Source organism: Saimiri boliviensis, chromosome 14, assembly GCF_048565385.1.
Source record: "Saimiri boliviensis isolate mSaiBol1 chromosome 14, mSaiBol1.pri, whole genome shotgun sequence".
NCBI lineage: Eukaryota > Metazoa > Chordata > Mammalia > Primates > Cebidae > Saimiri > Saimiri boliviensis.
Genome location: NC_133462.1, coordinates 23032945 through 23047634, shown reverse-complemented (window position 1 = coordinate 23047634; position 14690 = coordinate 23032945).

The following is a 14690-nucleotide window of genomic DNA, read 5'->3' as shown; positions in this document are numbered from 1 at the left end:
AGATCGCGCCATTGCACTCCAGCCTGGGTAACAAGAGCGAAACTCCGTCTCAAAAAAAAAAAAAAAAAAAAAAAAAATTATTTCAAGATCTAGACCAGGTGTCCCCAAACTACAGCCCGTGGGCCGCATGCAGCCCCCTGAGGCCATTTATCTGGCCCCCCACCGTACTTCAGGAAGGGGCACCTCTTTCATTGGTGGTCAGTGAGAGGAGCACAGTATGTGGCAGCCCTCCAATGGTCTAAGGGACAGTGAACTGGCCCCCTGTGTAAAAAGTTTGGGGACACCTGATCTAGACTGTCAAGTCTATGGTAGACTGGATAAAGAAAATGTGGTACATATACACTGTGGAATACTATGCAGTCATTAAAAAATGAGATCATGTTCTTTGCAGGAACATGGATGTAGCTGGAGGCCATTATCCTGAGCAAACCAGGCAGAAACAGAAAAACAAATGCACCCATTCTCACAAGTGGAAACTAAACAATGAGAGCACGTGGACACACAGAGGGGAACAACAGACACCGGACCTCAGTAAGTGGAGGATGTGAGGAGGGACAGATTTAGAAAAAATAACTAGTGAGTATTGGGCTTATTACCTGGGTGACAAAATAATCTGTATAACAAAACCTCCCTAACACAAGTTTACCTATGTAACAAACCTGCCAATGTTCCCCTGAACTTAAAATAAATAAAAGTTAAATTTTTAAAAAAATGTCAATTTTACCATTATTTACTTACAATATTTAACCCTCTAAATCTCCAACAACAAGGCATTAGTTGGGCAAATTGTGTTTCATCCAAAAGTACCTTGAGGGCGGGCACAGTGGCTCACACCTGTAATACCAGCATGTCGGGAGGCTGAGGCAGGCAGCTCACCTGAGGTCAAGAGTTCAAGACCAGCCTGGCCAACATGGTGAAACCCCGTCTCTACTAAAAATACAAAAATTATCTGGGTGTGGTGGCAGGTACCTGTAATCCCAGCTACTTAGGAGGCTGAGGCAGAGGAATCACTTGAACCCGGGAGGCAGAGGTTGTGGTGAGCCAAGATGACACCACTGTACTCCAGCCTGGGTGACAGAGTGAGGCTCTGTCTCCCAAAAAAAACTAACAAACAAACAAGTAGCTTGAATTTAAACTCCTCAGGGCAGGGATTTTTGTGTGGGCACCAGTGTATCCCAAATGCCTTCATGAAATGACCTTCATTAAATATTATTGGATTGGCCAGGCAGTAGTTATGACCCATAATCCTGGCACTTTGGGAAGCCAAGACAGGCAGATTGCTTGAGTCCAAGAGTTTGAGACCAGGGGCAACATAGCAAGACCCCCATGCCTACTCAAAAAAAAAAATTGCCAGGCACAGTGATGTGCACCTATAGTCAGCTACCCAGGAGGCTGAGGTAGGAGGATCACTGGAGCCCAGGAGGTCAAGGCTGTAGGGAGCCATGATTGTACCACTGTACTCCAGCCAGAGCGACAGAGTGAGACCTCATCTCAAAAAAAAAAAAAATCAACCTATCAGATTGATTCAGCCTGAATAATGAAACACCCAGCACCATGGAAAATCATGACATGAGAAAATGTTCACAATACAGTAAGTTAAAACAAAAAAGGAATAGATTGTAAGATTCTATGTACATCATAACCACAGTTTTGTTTAAAGGAAAAGAAATATATGTATCTTTGCATATTAAGACTAAAGCAAAGTAAACCAAAACATTAGCAAAGGCTATTTCTGGTTAATAAGCTCTTAGGAATTTTTCTTTTCTTTCTTTCCCTTCTTTCATTTCTTTTGTATTTCTCTCTCTCTCTCTCTCTCTCTCTCTCTCTGTGTGTGTGTGTGTGTGTGTGTGTGTGTGTTCTATACAGAGTATTCCAAATTTTCTACAAATAACATGTATTCCTTTTTCAAACAGAAAATAAGACAGTAAGTGAGGAGGCCAAACATGATTGCTCACACCTGTAATACCAGCACTTTGGAAGGCTGAAATGAATGGATCATTTGAGGTGAGGAGTTTGAGACCAGCCTGGCCAACATGATGTAACTCTGTCTCTACTAAAAATACAACAATTAGCTGGGCATGGTGGCAGGCGCCTGCAATCCCACCTGCTTGGGAGGCTGAAGCAGGAGAATCACTTAAACATGGGAGGTGGAGGTTGTAGTGAGCTGAGATCACACCATTGCATTCCAGCCTGAGTGACAGAGCGAGACTCCACCAAGAAAGAAAAGAAAGAGGAAGAAAGGAAGAAGGAAGGAAGGAAGGAAAAAAGGAAGGAAGGAAGGAAGGAAATAAGACAGTAAAGTAGGAATTCATGTGGAGTTATGGTGATTTCTGAAGCAATAATGGAGTTGGCAGGTAGTTCCAGGGAACGACCCACTCATTGGCCAACATCACCTCCCAGCAATTCAGCAGATTCTCAGACTACAGTCAAAATGGCGCCTTCAGGATCTTACGCATAAACCGGCACCACCTGTCCTCTTGTTTACTGAATAGTTTTCCTTAAATTGACGCTTTTTATTTAAAGACATTCCTTTAGGAGGAATCTCAATCACAACCATAAAGGGAAATCAGTATCACTTGTCATAAATAAAATGAAACTGTACAATAGATTTCATTGCTTTAAGTGGCCTTATTTAGCTCCAGCTGAAAACTGTTGCCTGCAGAAGGTTCTGAGCCAGAGGCCTGCTCGCTCTTTTCTAACAAAGGGAGGTTAGCAAATGTCAGAGAAGTGGGCGTTAAAGACACATTTGCAACAAATAAGCTTTTCTTCTGACATTGTCAGAAGGCTTGAAAGTGTACTGAAGGAGGAATGACATGTTGAAGGGGCATCGTTGTCTGGGGTAATACCCGAGGTTCATTGTCCCCTGGCCACAGAAAACTAGGACTCAGACACACCGGAGTGGGGTTAAGAGAGGAGGTTTGATAGGCAAAAGAGAAGAGCTCTCTGCAAACACATAGAGGGATCCAGGAGAAAGTGGTTGCTGTTTCAGCGGTGAAATGCAGGAGGTTGTACAGATGAGCTAGAGGAGGCGGTGCTTGATTTACACAGGGCACAAAGGATTGGTCAGACCAGGTGTGTCATTTCCATAAGGTGTGAAGAAGCTGGCCATGCCTCCCTAATCTTTTATTATGCAGATGATGCTCTATCTGGCCAGCACCGTGTTGCCTGGTTCTTTTGTTTTGTTTTGTTTTGTTTTAAGGGAGTCTTGTTCTGTTGCCCAGGCTGGGGTACAGTGGCGAAATCTCAGCTCATTGCAACCCAACCTCCATCACCCTAGTTCAAGCAATTCTCCTGCCTCGCCCTCCTAAGAAGCTGGGATTACAGGTGTATGCCACCACATCCAGCTAATTTCTGTTTATTTCTAATTTTGTCTATGTAGAGACTAAAAGGGTTTCACCATGTTGACCAGGCTGGTCTCAAACTTCTCACCTCAAGTGATCCGCCCACCTCAGCCTCCCAAAGTACTGGGATTACAGGCGTGAACCACTGCACCCAGCCAACCTGGTTCTTTACTGTACATGTGGTGACAAAAGGGAAGATGGAGCCTACATGTTGAACATACCTGGCTTCCAGATAGCCCTTTTCCATTGGCACAGTTGCCAGCAATTACCTGTGCAAGCTTCTAGCTTGCTTATCTATGTTTGCAGCTTGATTTTTCAAGCTACTCTTTGTTAGTTTGGGGGCTGCTTTTTGTTGAAAGGGAAGCCTTGCCAAGGACTCCTTTACCCTCACTATCTGCCTAACTAATTTCTTTTCAGCTCCTGTATCAATGATTCCATGTCATTTATTTCCATGTTCCTGTAGTACCCACAAGCATTTCTCAGGCTACCGATGGTGGGCATCCCACACTCCAGGGCTCACTGGGTCTCACCGCTGAGCCTAAATGAAGCCCTGGAGTGCACCAGCCTCTGCCATGCTGGGGCTCCACTGTCCCCCTCTGCACTGTCCCATACCTAGACCCCTACTGTCAGAGGCGTCTGAAGCACAGCAACTCCATCTTGAATGGGGGCTGGGTAAAATGAGGCTGAGACTTACTGGGCTGCATTCCCAGGCAGTTAAGGCATTTTAAGTCACAGGATGAGATAGGAGGTCAGCACAAGATACAGGTCATAGAGACCTTCCTGACAAAACAGGTTGCAGGAAAGAAGCCAGCTAAATCCCACCAAATCCAAGATGGCCACAGGAATGATCTCTGGTCATCCTCACTGCTACATTCCCACCAGTGCCATGACAGTTTACGAATGCCATGGCAATGCCAGGACGTTACCCTATATGGTCTAAAATGGGGAGGCATGAATGATCCACTGCTTGTTTAGCATATGACCAAGAAATAACCCTAACAGTGGGCAACCAGCAGCCCTCACGGCTGCTCTTCTATGGAGTAGCCATTCTTTATTCCTTTACTTTCCTAATAACTTGCTTTTACTTTATAGACTCACCTGAATTCTTTCTTGTGTGAAATTCAAGAACCCTCTCTTCGGGTCTGGATCAGGACCCTTTTCCTGTTACATGGCCACCCTTGGGTTCCAGGTGTAGGACAGTGCAGACGGGGACAGTGAGAAGCCCAGAGACTGAAGGTTACACTGACCCCACAGATCACTCTTAGACCTTAAAAAGTTATCTTCTCCAACCCTAGAGAAGGAACATAGATGAGAGAGCCAGCGAGTTTTGTTCTCTCTAGCCTGGTAAAGGTGTGAGATGTGAGCTTCCGGGATGCTGGGCACGAGGAACTGGAGTGAATGATTTACAGTCATGTTTGCCAGTTACAGAACCAGGAAAAATGATCCTTTCCTTCCTCAGGCACCATCAAGTGAACTGCACCAGCTCCATTAGTGCTGGAAGCATCCATTTGAAATTATGGGACTTATGATGGCTTTGTCTGGGAAACTGTTCATTTCTGATCGGAAGTTCTATTACACATGAATTTAATTCTAAACAGTGTTACCAACAACCCCAAATGATTTACATTTTAAGCAATCTTCTTTCATTATCTCATACCTTGTCGGCGAGCAAAAGATGGATTTTTATGGGCTTCTATGATGAGAAATGATTAATGCCCCTAAATGGGCATCTGTCTCTACTCCAACCATTCTGACAAGGGGTCCCATTTCTCAGCTCTGCTTCAGTGGGTAAATTTGAGAGCAGAGATCAAAGAAAGGGCATGGAGAAAGAACATTACAAACTTTTCTTAAGTCAAATCTAAATAGGGTAAACATTTCCAGTTAGGGCATTGAACATCATTTGGTACCTAACATTGTCTTTCATCCAGAAAGAAAGTAAAGAGAGAGAGAGAAAGAGAAAGGTTGTCCACTAATAAAGCCAAAGGCTGTAGCAAAAACTTGAAAATGTATGAGAAGGCAGAGCGCAGTAGCTCAAGCCTGTAATCCCAGCGCTTTGGGAGGCCAAGGCAGGCGGATCATCTGATGTCAGGAGTTCGAGACCAGCCTGGCCAACAGGGTGAAACTCTGTCTCTACGAAAAATACAAAAAACTAGCCAGGTGTGATGGCGGGTGCCTGTAATCCCAGCTACTTGGGAGGCTAAGGCAGGAGAGTCACTCGAACCCAAGAGGTGAAGGTTGCAGTGAGCTGAGATAGCGCTACTGCACTCCAGCCTGGGTGACAAAGCAAGACTCCATCTCAAAAAAAAGAAAGAAAATAAAATGTGTAAGAAACAGTTTGAATTCAATCTTTCAGGGTTAGGGAGAGATAGGGCACTGCCCTCCAGACAGGCGCAAATCTGGAATGTTGCCTCCCGTACTGATGCTGTAACAGGGCACCTCAAAGGTAGAAGCAGCCGGAGCACACCAGCTCTCCCACCTACTTTACCTCTGCCTTTGAGATCATTCTTTCCAGGGGGCACCTGGACAACCAGCCAGCTCAGAAACACCATGAGGGTAAGGTTGTTTGAATGAACTACTACAAGGACACTTTTCTGGAAACTTCTGTTCACACATCAGAATCAGATGGGGCATTCCTCGAGAGACAGATTCTCTTCTCCAGTTCCCTGCAAGTGAATTCCTTCCTTTCCTCTCACCAAAGCAAGGGGCATCTATTTGAGGATCATGGCCTGAGTGAGACCTTGCCATTGAATGGCTGGGTGAGAGGCCGAGTCACTGGGAAGAAAACTCGGAGTGAGTTGTGTCTGAGACTTCCCCTCAGAGAGGGGCCACTTTTAGACTCCATCCAAATCATAGCCCAAGTTCCCAGCCCAAAAGCTAAAAAAGTAAACAAGATGCAAGAAATTCAGGTGCTCTGATGTTCAAATTGTAGAAAATATGCAAAAACAGCCTCAGAAAGGAAATCGTCTTTGTAGCAAGAGAACCCCTGACATCCTCTAGGATTCTGTGGCTTGGGCAGCCTCAGAAGAATTGCCCAAAAATCACCAACAGCAAGTCGAGGAAGCAGAAAGCAAATTGAGCTGCAGAATGTGAACTGCCTCCACTCAGAGAAGAGGGGGGTCATGTCCTTGAAGCAGGCCCCACAGTTACCCTGAGCCCCTAGAACGCTCCTCCCTCCCCCTACAGTTCATGGTATCTTTAGAATCAAGGCTACAAACTGCATGAATAGCGAGTAATTCAATTAACTCTATAGTCTGTGATGAAAAAAAGGGCCATTTTGCTAGCTCTAGTGGAGCACTAGTTTAACCCTGGTGCTCAGGAAATTCCCAGGCCAGACAGCATATTAAACCAGCTCTTCAACTTAAGAACAATTACTGTCATTTATCAGCCCGAATAGCAATAATGCACAAATCGACACCTTTCAGGAGGCAAAAAGCTAGCGAGGTGTAATGATATGCAAAGCCACAGCACTCTACATTTTGAACTGTCTCCATCCCATCAATACATCTCCTACTACCTACAATTTATCAATACAAATGTGGTACCCAATGAAGGCAAGACCAAGAAGATAAATATGAAGAGGGTGAGGGGAAAAAAGGCTCAGGAATGTCTGAATTTTAAAATGATGAAGTGCAGATCACATTCTTAAAGCATTTTACACGCAATGACCCGATCACATCAAGTCCTCTCCTGAAAGAAGAAACAGAATAAGGGATTTTTCTACACAAAGGTTGCAGGCAGATGCAGCTCTTATTTCTCTTCCATTACCCAGATCACATCTTTACGTGGATATGTGTGATTCTTTAGGTCTCTGATAAAAGTAAATAAAGATATTATTGCTCATCATAGTGATGAATTTCATAGATCCTTTTTCCTAATTACTTTCACATCTATCCTGTTTGATTTTAATTTTTTTTTTTTTTTTTTTTTTTTTGAGACGGGGTCTTGCTCTGTTGCTCAGACTTAGAGTACCGTGGCTCAGTCTCCGGTCACTGCAACCTCCACCTCCCTGGTTCAAACAATTCCCCTGCTTCAGCCTCCTGAGTAGCTGAGACTGTAGGCACACACCACCACATACGGCTAATTTTTGTTTTGTTTGTTTGTTTTTTCTTGAGACGGAGTTTCGCTCTTGTTACCCAGGCTGGAGTGCAATGGCGCGATCTCGACTCACCACAACCTCCACCTCCCGGGTTCAGGTAATTCTCCTGTCTCAGCGTCCTGAGTAGCTGGGATTACAGGCACGCGCCACCATGCCCAGCTAATTCTTTGTATTTTTAGTAGAGACGAGGTTTCACTGTGTTGACCAGGATGGTCTCCATCCCCTGACCTCATGATCCACCCACCTCAGCCTCCCAAAGTGCTGGGATTACAGGCTTGAGCCACCGCGCCCAGCTCAATTTTTGTATTTTTTAGTAGAGATGGGGTTTCACCATGTTGGCCAGGCTGGTCTCAAACTCCTGACTGCAAGTCATCTGCCTTCCTTGGCCTCCCAAAGTGCTGGGACTACAGGAGTGTTATTTTAGTTGTATAGTATCTTCAAGAGGTAAGATAAATATTATGATACCTATTTTGAAAGAAGGGGAAACTGAGGCATGCTGTTATTGAGATATTCTCTACATTAGTCAGACACTGGCGAAGCAAGAGTTAGAAACTGGTTCCGACTCGCAGCCCACCCCTCCAAAGTCACAGCACACCCAGGGCAAATCAAAGACTTCCCACAACTGTTCACGAGGATGCAGGAATTTCAGTACAGGCGGCACAGGTGGGAGTAGCAGCCGCTGAGGTGGGGAGGAACAGAGACGAACAATTTCACATTTCAGGCCGGGAGCTGTGACTCACACCTATCATCCCAGCCCTCTGGGAGGCCAAGGTGGGCACATCACTTGAGGTCAGGAGTTCAAGACCAGACTGGCCAACATAGGGAAAACCCATCTCAACTAAAACTACAAAAATTACCCAGGCATAGGGCCGGGCGCGGTGGCTCAAGCCTGTAATCCCAGCACTTTGGGAGGCCGAGGCGGGTGGATCACCAGGTCAAGAGATCGAGACCATCCTGGTCAACATGGTGAAACCCCGTCTCTACTAAAAATACAAAAAAAAATTAGCTGGGCATGGTGGCACATGCCTGTAGTCCCAGCTACTCCGGAGGCTGAGGCAGGAGAATTGCCTGAACCCAGGAGGCGGAGGTTGCGGTGAGCCGAGATCGTGCCATTGCACTCCAGCCTGGGTAACAAGAGCGAAACTCTGTCTCAAAAAAAAAAAATTACCCAGGCCTGGTGGTGGGCGCCTATAAGTCCCAGCTACTCAGGAGGCTGAGGCAGGAGAGTTGCTTGAACCCAGGAGGTGGAGGTTGCAGTGAGCTGAGATCGCGCCATTGCACTCCAGCCTGGGCCACAGAGGGCGACTCCATCTCAGAAAAACAAAACAAAACAAAATTTCAGCCGGGCGTGTTCCCCCACCCCCGTGGCTTTCCGTCCCTCTGTTGACCCCGTCAGAACCACCTGCACTTCTGGGCCACTTCCCGAGCCACTGCCCACACAGGGACCCGGCAGTATGCCCTGGGGAGCCTTTTTACCCTGCTGCCTGGGACTGGGGAATGTCCAGAGAGGCCTGCCAGAGCCACACGCCAGGCTGCCGCGGTCCCCGGCCCCCACAGGCTCCGGCTCTACCTCTCCTCTCCGGGCGGTTTCCTGCAGCCCACGGCTGCGCGCTCACTTCCGCCCCTGCGGCGTGGCTTGTTAAGGGCTGGCAAGGAGCGAAAGGCCCCGGGGCCCTGCTTGCCTGCTCCGCCCCACAGGCGCCCTCAGGTTTTGGTCCCAGAGATAATATCCGAAGGCTAGAGAAGGAGATGGAAGGCAGAGAGAGAACTTGAAGGTAAAAAACTTACGCTTTTAATTCTGGCTGGGCCGAGCAGCTCAAGAGGGGCTGGGTCGTGCCTCGGAGGCGCCGCCGTTCACGCCGTTCACGCTTCCCGCCGTTCCCGTTTCCCGCCGCCCTGCCTGGCTATGGCCGCTTCAGGTGTTCTTAAAGAGACAGGACAGAATGGGGTCAGTTTTACTCACGATTTGACCTCCTCTCTGGCTGTACCTCTTTTCTGGCTGTACCCCTCTCCTGGCTGGCTCTGCGAAATGTCATATTGGGGTTCAGGGGTTCAGGGTGCCCTCAACTCCCCTGAGAGGACGTTTCTCCAGGTTCTTGGCCTCTTGCCCTCTCAAGAATGAGAGAGGGGACCACGGCGCAGTGCACAGTAAATGCCGGACTCAAAAGTGTTTGTAGAAAGGGATTTATTTAGAGAGAGAGGGAGAGAGAGAATCAGGAGAAGGAGAGAGAAAGGAACAGCGAATTCTCACACTGAGTGAGAGAATCCAGAAAGGTGGAATCCAGGAGAGGAAAGCAGCTTCCACACTGAGTGGAAGGGAACAGAGAGAGATGGACTTTAGGAGGGGAAGGCAGGCGTCCATGACAGTGTGTGCGGAACAGGACTCCAGAGGGCAAGTCCAGTAAAGAGAAAGACGGCTTCCACAAGCACGAGAGTGTTCGTGGAAGGGGACCCAAACACGGAGTCCGAAGGGGTGTGGAAGAAGGGGACTTTTAACCTGGGAGGAACCCCCACCTTCTCCAAGACCCCTGGCCAATGAAAGGAGTTCCTTAGAACTTCCACTGGAGTGACTGACTCTTAGTTTCTGCCCGTGCCCAAGAAATTCAAACATAAACCATTAAATCTCCCGGATGGAGAGAGATGAGAGGGGGGCATGGCGCTAGGAAGTTCTTGCCCTTAAAACTACGCCCCCCTGTGGACCCTGGAAAGAGAACACCTTCCCTCATTTGGACATACTGTTTATGAAGCAAACATATGGTGTATATCTAGCTGACTTTGAAAATATTGGTAAAATGCAGGTAATAATGACCTGGTTTAGAAATGCAAGTATGGGAGTTTGTTGGTTTTTTTTTTTTTTTTATGATCAATGAAGAACATATACTCAGTAACCATTAAACACAGTCAAGAAAAAAATTAAAAATAAATAAAAATAAAACAAAATTTCACGTTTCAAAACCAGATGAATAGAATTTCAAGTCTGCAGCTCACACAGACTGAGCTCCTACTGTGCGCCAGCCAGCCCAGACCCAGGCCCTGCCTGTGGTCCTCCCCTCCCACATACCCAGCCCTCCCCAACACACACTGACATTTTGCTTAGCAGCATCATTTAGCCGGATAGAATACATTTACATTCTGTGGAGGGAAGCCAAGGAGGGTGGTACCCAAAGCAGGAAACATTCCTCCAAAGGCAACAGGGACAGGGGGTCCCACGGGAGCTCTTTTTTTTTTTTTTTTTTTTCTGAGTTTCGCTCTTGTTACCCAGGCTGGAGTGCAATGGCGTGATCTCGGTTCACCGCAACCTCCGCCTCCTGGGTTCAGGCAATTCTCCTGCCTCAGCCTCCTGAGTAGCTGGGATTACAGGCACGCGCCACCATGCCCAGCTAATTTTTTGTATTTTTTAGTAGAGACGGGGTTTCACGATGTTGACCAGGTTGGTCTCGATCTCTTGACCTCGTGATCCACCCGCCTCGGCCTCCCAAAGTGCTGGGATTACAGGCTTGAGCCACCGCGCCCGGCCCCCCACGGGAGCTCTTAATGCAAGTCAGGCAAACAAGGACCTCCCAGCTGGTGCCTCAGGGAGCCCCGGGGGTTGTTTACCTCTGCAGTCATTTTTATCCTTCACCTTCCAATCATTTCACAGACCCACGCAGGCCCTCCCAGCCATTTCATCATAGGCACTAATCATCTCAGCCCAGGAATTTTGTTTTGGTTTTGGTTTTTCTTTTGAGACAGAGTCTCGCTCTGTCACCCAGGCTGGAATGCAGTGGTGTGATCTCGGCTCACTGCAGCCTCCATCTCCTGCGTTCAAGCGATTCTCCTGTCTCAGGATTCTCCTGCCTCAGTCTCCCGAGTAGCTGGAATTACAGTCACACACCACCACGCCCAGCTAATTTTGTATTTTTAGTAGACAACAGGTTTCATCATGTTATCCAGGCTGGTCTCGAACTCCTGATCTCAGATGATCCACCCACCTCGGCCTCCCAAAGTACTGGGATTACAGGTGTGAGCCACCCCATACCCAGCCCTCAGCCCAGGAATTTTGAAATGGCCTCTAACTCTAGCATGCAAACTCATGTCCTCTCTGTAAGTAATATTTTCAACTTAACTGAAAAGGAAAATAGTGATTGGTGGTAAATGTAAAGGATGTGTTTGCTTCTATGTTTCTTTGCAAGATTAGCTGGGTTTTTTTAATTATGCTTATCTTTATTTCTTAAGGTAATATCTACCTAATTTATATTTTCTTTCTCTCTCTCTCTCTCTTTTTTTTTTTTTTTTTCAGAGACAGGCTTTAGTGCAGTGGCATGATCATAGCTCACTGTAGCCTCAAACTCCAAGGCTCAAGTGATCCTCTCACCTCAGCCTCCTCAGTAGCTGGGACTACATGTGCATGCCACCATCCCTGGCTAATTTTTTTTATGGATATAAGACCTCACTATGTTGCCCACGTGGATCTCAAACTCCTAGACTCAAGAGATCCTCCCACCTTGGCCTCCCAAATTGTTGGGAATACAGGCATGAGCCACCACACCTGGCACCTACCTAATTTTAAATCATACACAATACACACACACACACACACACACACACACACACACACACACACGAAATGATCATATCTTCTAAAAGCACTAAGATAATCATTTGGCAAATTACATCCCATGTATTCATTTTTCAATGGGTAAAGGAAAGCCCTAAACAGATTCTTATTTTCTGACATCAAACAAGAATGTGAGTGCATTTACAAGAAATTACACCTTGCTCTTACTACTAAATTAGAATACCCCCCTTTACGAGAAATTACACCTTGCTCTTACTATTAAGTTAGAATAACCCCCTTTACAAGAAATTACACCTTGCTCTTACTATTAAGTTAGAATACCCCTCTTTACAAGAAATTACACCTTGCTCTTACTATCAAATTAGAATACCCTCTCTTCTTTTCTAAAATTTGGCTGCTGTGCAATAAATACATAAATCAAAGAGACATAGGATCCAGACGCCAATTGGCAGACGGCACTATGAAATAAGCACCAGGACACAGGCATGCGGAAGTGTTACAACCTGTTCCAATCTGCTCCCTGTTCCCCCTTAAAACAAAAGAGGAAGAGAGTCCAAACCCTCCTACACACACACACACACACACATACACACGCACACACACACACAGAGCAAAGCAAAGTTTAGGAGGTTTAAATAGAGCCTAAGCTGCTAAGAAGAGGAGCCACCCAATTGCTTAGGACCTGGGTTTCTCACTCTTGCCACTGAGCTGCGATATTTGCCACATCTTCCCAAGAGAAGATGGTGTGAACCTGTCATGCAACTGATGAGAAGTTTGGAAAACCCTGGGGTTTTGCCAGTATTGTTATCATCCTCGTCATCACTGCCATCAGGCCAGAGAAATTTTCCAAACCCTTGAGCTTGGGGTCCTTCCCAACAGCATTGGGAGGGTGGCCATTAGAATTACCTCCATCATTCATACGATGAAATCCATTCAGAGATACAGGGGAGGCAGAGAATAGGTGGGTGTAGCAATTAGGACACTTTTGGTTGCAAGCAACAGAAAGTCCAACCTGAAAAGGGTTGAAGCAAAAGAAAAGATATGGGCTCATGTATGTGAAAAGTCCAGAGTGAACTGGCTTTGGGCAGGAATCAGTCAGAAACCTGCTATTCCCAGCCCTTCCTACTCTGCTTCCTGGGGTAACCCTCTTCCCCAGCATAACACTTGGACCAGCAGAAAACTGAGTTCAAACCAGTGCTCAGAACTGACACTGATTGGCCAAGACTGCATTGACTTGGGTCATGTGTTCATGCGTGAGCCAATCACTGCAGCCAGAGAGATGGAATGCAGTGGCTGGCTTAAACTAGGTTACATGCCCCTGCCTGCAGCAGGAGGGCAAGATCTTCACCAAAGCATGTAGGCAGAGAGGAGTGATGAGCCCCAGGTGGCAAAACCAGGAGGAGTTGGTGCTGGGAAGTCAAATGGAACAAATGCCCACTTCGAGATGTCATCTTTGGTCAGACCAAAAATCTCCAATTCCATCAGCCAAGATACCATACCTAGAGTTCACTCACAATTTGAGTGGAGAATATAGCCCCTTACTTGTATGGAACGTCCTATACCTTCTACTTCTAGACTGAATATGGCTCCTGCATCACCAAAGTCTGATAGATTCACAAAAAGGACTCCTGAAGAGGAGTTTTGCATCCACCAATGTCCAGGATTTAATAGTTGCCACTCTTGAGCTATGAAACTCAGGCCAGAAGATTAAACACTCCCTGGCTAAGAACTAAAGAAATGAGGTGAACTGCAGGACCCATCACTTGCACTTTATATATTTTTTAAAATTTAATTAAGATTACAGGTCAGATTAAGTAATTGCTTTCTATAAGAGATAGATAAACACAGACACACTTGCACCAAGATTGTTTAAAGAAACCACTTAGTTTCAACTTCAAGATGTTCTTTTTTGCATCCATTATGCTGTATTTGTTGAAATATAACATACCTATGGGCAAATGCACAAGTTTTAAGTGTACACCTCAATTCTTATCCCAACATAAACATACTCAAGTAACTGTTATTGAGGTCAAGAAATGGAACATTACTGGTGCCCCAGAAACTCCTTTGGGACCCCCCTCCCAATCAGTATCCTCCCCTTTCCACCCAAAGATAACTACTGTCCTGACGTAGATGAATTTTGCCTATTTTTGGTACTTTATATAAATGGAATTACACAGAATGCACTCTTATGCCTGGATTCCTTCTTTCAAAGGAAAGTCACCCAAGTTGTTATGTGTATCGCTCATTCATTGTTCTTGCTGTTTAATAGTTTCTTATGTTAATATTCTGCAATCTGCATAGGCAGTCTATTCAGGATTATCATTTGGGCTATTGCTGTCAACGTTCTGATGCATATACAGACATTTGTTTCTGTGTAGGTGGGGAACTGATGCAGGTTCACCTTTGGTAAATAAAGGCAAATCATCTTCTAAAGTGTATACACCAATTTATGCTCCTGGAAGCCGTAAGACCTTCCTGAACACCGTTTACCACTAGTTACTACCGCCTTGACTAATGCTGCTCTGTTTCTAACTATGACCCCACTAACAGAGGCTGTGTGTACAGCTTGGGAAGCATCCCGAGCTCAGTTTAAATCCTGGCTGTGCCACTTACTAGCTGTTGAGTGATCCTTTGGAGAATTTCACTTAGCCTCAGATTCCTGATCTGTGAAGGGCCTGTAACTATCATGTTC